Genomic DNA, 6,997 nt, shown 5'->3' on the forward strand with positions numbered 1-6,997 from the left:
GTCCATTCACCCCCTGCCCAAACTTCTCCTGTCACTGGGAGACAACATGCAACATCAAGACTCTACATCAGGGCTTCCCTGGTGGTGCACTGGTTGAGAATCCGCCTGCCAATGCAGGGGACACGGGTTTGAGCCCTGGTCTGGGAAGACACCACATGTCGCAGAGCAACTAGGCCCGTGAGCCACAACTACTGAGCCTGCGCGTCTGGAGCTTGTGCTCCGCAACAAGAGAGGCCGCGACAGTGAGAGACCCGCGCACCGCGATGAAGAGTGGCCCCCGCTTGCCGCAACTAGAGAAAGCCCTCGCACAGAAACGAAGACCCAACACAGCCATAAATAAATAAATAAGCTTTCATTTAAAAAAAAAAAAAAAAGACTCTATATCAGAACTCTGTATGAACTCATTAAGAATTTTTTTTTTTTACTTTCAACATATCCCCATTATTATTATTATTTTTTTAAATTTATTTATTTATTTATGGCTGTGTTGGGTCTTCGTTTCTGTGCGAGGGCGTTCCCCAGTTGCGGCAAGTGGGGGCCACTCTTCATCGCGGTGCGCGGGTCTCTCACTGTCGCGGCCTCTCTTGTTGCGGAGCACAGGCTCCAGACGTGCAGGCTCAGTAATTGTGGCTCACGGACCCAGTCGCTCCGCGGCATGTGGAATCTTCCCAGACCAGGGCTCGAACCCGTGTCCCCTGCATTGGCAGGCAGACTGTCAACCACTGCGCCACCAGGGAAGCCCTATTATTATTTTTTAACATCTTTATTCGAGTATAATTGCTTTACAATTGTGTGTTAGTTTCTGCTTTATAACAAAGTGAATCAGCTATATATATACATATATCACCATATCTCCTCCCTCTTGTGTCTCCCTCCCACCCTCACTATCCCACCCCTCTAGGTGGTCACAAAGCACCAAGCTGATCTCCCTGTGCTATGCGGCTGCTTCCCACTAGCTATCTATTTTACATTTTGAACTCATTAAGTTTTGTTTGCGCATTTTGGTGAACATAGTCACAAAGAAGTCCAAACTCTTAAGTGCTGGCCGTGACTTTGAAAGTTCTCTAAAAATTGACTCTGGTATTTTAAAAAGTCAATATTTTGTGGTATAAAGTTAAAACTTGTATTTAAATTGTTATTATTTAAAAAGTTATTTGTATTCTAAGACTCAGCTAAACGATATTCATTCATTCATTCACGGTGACAGGTGTTGTGGAAGATAACACAATGTATTAAATATGGTCCTTGCCCTCATGTAGCCTTTCATGAATTGATTGATTCATCAAATATTTATGGAGCATCTGCTATATGCCTGCCACTGGGTAAAAAGTCCAACGGGGAATGAGATATACGGCCAGTCCTCAAAGAGTTTCCTATGAGTGAGGCAGACAAGGAAGTAAATAATTACATGATAGTAGGATGTATGCTATCAAAGAGGAAAGCTTAAGGTGCTGTGCTTGTCAATAGCAAATATACAACTTTTAAAGCTAGTAATTTGTGGGATCTTTAAGATGAAAAAAGCCTGCAGACTGGGAGAGCCTTCCCAGTTTTCAAAGCATCTGTGATTTCTCTGATATTGTTTACAGAACATAGCCTGAGAAAATCTTTCCTGCTAACAAGCCAGAATTTAGTTTATAATTAGACAAGAGGGCTCAACAACCAGGGGTGATGGAACATTGCCGAGAATCTTGGAGAGGACCAAGGGAAACAGCTTAAAATTATTTTAAATTTTGATGTTTCAAAAATGTCCATTTATTTTCCATGGAAACCAAGGTGAACCCACCTCAGAGTGGAATTATTAAGGGTGGAATTATTTGTTGTGTCATCTACCTGCTTTAATCACAAGTAGTGATTATTAAACACTTACTATGTGCCAGGCAGTGCTGGATGCTTTATATACATTATCTTATTTTTTTTCTAAGGAGGATAGAGGGAAAGAGGATGCAAGTGTGGGATTCAAGATTTTGCCTGAATCAGTCTCTGAGTAACCATCTCATCAAAAGGATTTGTGGTAACTTAAATGTATTGATTCGTAGCCCCACTGAGAAATAGCACTAACTGGCATCATTTCCCTTATGTAGTTAAGAATGCATTTGAACCAAACCTTCTTGCTGACCATCTATCTATGTAGAATGGAAACAACAGATAACTGGGGGAGAGAAATTGGCTCTATAGGTATTTTTAAATCTAATCTGGGCTTTGTGAACTGTAGTCAAACAATTCATTAAAGAAACTGTTTTACCTTGCTGTTCTTTCTTGTCAATCAAAAAATGGGAAAAAAGGTAGAAAAAATAGAAAGTAGCTTCTGGACTTAGAAGGGGATAAGAAAAAATATTTGTAGCTTTATTAAGGCTGTTGGAGCTATTTCCTCTGCCACATTGTGTATTTTTTTGTAAATTCCCTCATCTTGCTCTCTTAGCTCATGAGACACAGTTATACTGCTGTCCTTGAGTCAACATTTCCTGAGGAAATCCTTCTTTTATTTATTTTTAATTTCAGTTTATTTCAACTAAAACCAAAAAAAAAAAAAAAAACCAAACTACAATTCACCCTTTTCTCCTACTCCCCACCCTCTGCCTCTGGCAAATACCAATATGTTCTATGTGTCTATGAACTTGTGACCCACCCCCCAAGGTATATATATATATATATATATATATATATATATATATATATATATTTAATTTTTTATTGACTTATGTTTGATTTACAATATTTACAATATTATATTGGTTTCACAACATAGTGATTCAAAAATTTTGTAGATTATACTCCTCTGAATGTTACTATAAAATATTTGCTATATCCCCTGTGCTATACAATATATCCTTGTATCTTATTTATTTTACAGACAGTGGTTTGTACCTCCTAATGACCTACTCCTATCTTGTCCCTCCCCACTTCCCTCTCCCCATTGGTAACCACTAGTATGTTCTCCATCTCTGTCTGTTTCATTTTTGTTACAGTCACTAGTTTGTTTTATTTTTAGATTCCACATATAAGTGATAACATATATTGTCTTTCTCTTTCTGACTTACTACCCTTAGCCTAACACCCTCCATCCATGTTGTCACAAATGGCAAAATTTCATTCTTTTTTATGGCAGAGTAATATTCCATTGTATATGTATACCACATATTCTTAATCCATTCATCCATTGATAAACACTTAGGTTGCCTCCATATCTTGGCTGTTGTAAAAAAAAATGCTGCTATGAACATTGGGGTGCATATATCTTTTTGAATTAGTATTTTCGTTTTCTTCAGACATATACCTATGAGTGGAAGTGCTGGATCATATAATAGTTCTATTTTTAGTTTTTTTGAGGAACCTCCATACTATTTTCCACAGTGGTTGGACCCATTTACGTTCCCACCAACAGTGTGTGAGTGTTCCCTTTTCTCCACATCCTTGCCAACACTTGTTATTTCTAGTCTTTTTGATAATAGCTATTCTAACACATGTAAGGTAATATCTCATTGTGGTTTTCATTTGCCTTTCCCTGATGATTAATGATGTAGAACATTTTTTTATGTACCGGTTGGTCATCTGTATGTCTTCTTTGGAAAAATATCTATTCAGATCTCCTATTTATTTTTTAATCAAATTATAGTTGATATAGTTGCACTTATTTATTTTTGCTTTTATTGCTTTTGTGTTTCATGTCAGATTCAAAAAAATCATTGCCAAGACCTATGTCAAGGAGCTTACCACCTATGTTTTCTTCTAGGACTTTTATAGTTTCAGGTTTTACACTCAAGTCTTTAATCCATTTTGAGTTAATTTTTGTGTGTGCTTTAAGAAAGTAGTCCAGTTTTGTTCTTTTGAATGTGGCTGTCCAATTTTCCCAACACCATTTATTGAAGAGACTGTCCTTTCCCCATTGTGTATTCTTGGCTCCTTTGTCAATATATTATTTGACCATATATGCATGGGTTTATTTCTGGGCTCTTTTTTCTGTTTCATTGATGTATGTGTCTGTTTTAATGCTGACATCACACTATTTTAATTACTATAGCTTTGTAATATGGTTTGAAGTCAGGGAGTGTAATGCCTCGAGTTTTGTTCTTCTTTCTCAAGATTGTTTTGGCTGTTCAGGATGTTTTATGGTTTCATACAAATTTTAGGACTGTTTGTTCTATTTCTGTGAAAAATTCCATTGGAATTTTGATACGGATTTCATTGAATTTGTATATTGCTTTGGGTAAATGTACATTTTAACAATATTAATCTTCTAATCCATTAGCATAGAATATCCTTCCATTTATTTGTGTCTTCTTCAATTTCTTTCATTAACATCTTGTAGTTTTCAATATACAGGTCTTTTACCTCCTTGGTTAAATCTATTCCTAGGTATTTTATTCTTTTTGATGCAATTATAAGTGATATTGTTTTCTTAGCTTCTCTTTCTGATAGTTCATTATTAGTGTATAGAAACATAACAGATTTTTGTATATTGATTTTGTATCCTGCAACTTTACTGAATTCATTTATTAGTTCTAACAATTTCCTGATGGATTTTTGGGGTTTTCTATGTATAATATCATGTCATCTGCAAATAATGACAGTTTTACCTCTTCCTTTCCTATTTTGATGCCTTTTATTTATTTTTTTTCTTGCCTAATTGCTCCGGTTAGGACTTCCAATACTATGTTAAATAAAAGTGGCAAGAGTGGACATCCTTGTCTTGTTTCTGATCAAGCTTTCAGCTTTCCATTGATGAGTATTATGTTAGCTTTATGTTTGTCATATATGGCCTTTGCTATGTTGGATATGTTCTCACTATACTCACTCTGTTGAGAGTTTTCTTAGATTATAAATGAATATCGAGTTTTGTCAAATGCTTTTTCTGCATGTATTGAGATGATCATATGATTTTTATCCTTCATTTTGTTAAAGTGGTGTATCTTATTTAATATTTATGAACATATTGTGTGGGAATTCTTAGGTCCTATTTTACAAATGGATAATCTGAGGCTCAAAGTATAAATTGTCTCCATTTACACTGTGAGTGGGTAAAGCTGAGATTTAAACCCAGCATCTGTGATATTCCAAGCCCTGTTCTCTTAGTCCCTAAGCTGCAGTGTGTCCCAGATGCTATCAGTTTTTACAATAAAACATTTTCGTTGTCTCTCATTTATAGTTTATACTCTCCTACTTTTGAAAAACATAAAATAAAAAATATAACAATAAACATATAATAGAAAAGCAGTTACAATAAACATAAAAAAGAAATCAAAAGCCCTTTGAGGCAGGGACAATATTACACTAAAATAATCACACTAAAGTAATCATTTTCCATAAATGTTTGTTGAATAAGCAAATAAATGAATTGAACTAAAATCAGAGATTTTAAGCTTAGAAATTCCTAGAAGCTAGAGCACGAGGAGAAACATGATGAGTTATATGTCTAATATAAGAAAGCATATAACTTTAGTGAAACAAGTTATTGTGTGGACATTAATAACAGGGTGACATAAATGATGATATTGTTTACTGCAGTATTTCAGAAGAAACAGAAATGATCTATATATTAAAGTTATTTTTCTAATGGTCGTTAAAAAAACAGATGATTAATCCTTACGAAGCATTTCTATGAGGAGCTAAGCTAATATACTCTAGATAGGTCTCCTTCTGTTAGCTAATGGGATGATTCTGATTCTTAGTTGGAAGGAAAAGCCCTCTTCCCAGAGATGTTCCAGTACATAGAAAGAGTGTGGTGCTGGAAGGCTGATTAGTCTTGGTTCAAACCCCACTGCTTGAACTTTCTAGCCTTTGGCCTTAGGCAAGCCTCTTAACCAGCTTCAGCTTCCTCAGCTGTAAAAAGGAGAACAGGATCTACTTTGGAAAGTTTTTGTAAACATATTAGAGTAATTATATGCAAAATGGCAGGTCACAATATAACAAGAATGATGATGATTATCTAATTTTCTTTGATTCCTCTCTTTGCAGTCATGGAGGTCTAAATTAAGATTTACTTCAATTCTCTTCAGTTGCTTTTTACTTTTGTACATTTTTTTCCCATTTTGTCTCATTTATGTGAGGTAGATTTGGAGTTTACTACATAATATGCTTCATAAAGATAGGAAATGCATCAATCTTGCACACTGTTGTTCACCCAGTAACTGGCCCAGAGCAGGGGCTCAATAAATATGCATTAAGTGAAAGATTGAATGAATGAATGAATTAGGGTAAAGTGGGAGGGCTGTTGCTTATAACTACACTCTCCCTCATCATACCATGTACCAAATATTAGAAATATTTGGAAATATTAGGAGTACATTGTACCCAAGGATACAATGTCATATTACATTGTAATATATTCTTCTAATATTATATTGCATCTGATTATGAGGTCTTCTATTTTTGAAGAGGCCGAGGGGTCTGGACCCTCCCCACACCCTCACTGGTCTGATTGATATTCACAGGCTCTGTTTTCTGCAACTGCTGAAAATCTGTTTGATTTTCAGAATCTCCTTCTCCAGCTTACTTTCTTTTATATTTCAGGGGAAGAAGATAAACTCCAGATATGATTATAACTTTACACTTTATATGTTGTTGCTATAGACACATTTTGCTCATTTTACCACATAGATAGTAGCTTTGCTTTTTCAGTATAGTTCACTCAGCAGTTAAGCCCAGAGAAGCCCACATTTGCAGATAGATGGTTTAATATTATGCTAAAGAGCAATATTTTAACAAACTATCCATTAATGGATAAGCCCACAGTTAGGTGTATTTAATCATTGGTGATGGATTCACAGAGACAATACTACCAAAGTGATTCATAGAGACTGGTGTTTAGAACTTCATTTTTTTAATCAATTGAGAAAAAATGTTAACAAAACAGGTATTCAGTACTCATAGACAGGGAATAATAAAATCACAAAGAATGGGAGAAATTTCCAAAATTTTTCTTCAGAGGAAGAGAATGGAAGGAGGTGGCATTGATGAAATTAAGCCCAGTAGTTAAAACCTAATGAGTAGGGAGTCAAGA

This window comes from Balaenoptera borealis (assembly GCF_965194805.1).
Source record: "Balaenoptera borealis genome assembly, chromosome: 13".
Classification (NCBI taxonomy): domain Eukaryota; kingdom Metazoa; phylum Chordata; class Mammalia; order Artiodactyla; family Balaenopteridae; genus Balaenoptera; species Balaenoptera borealis.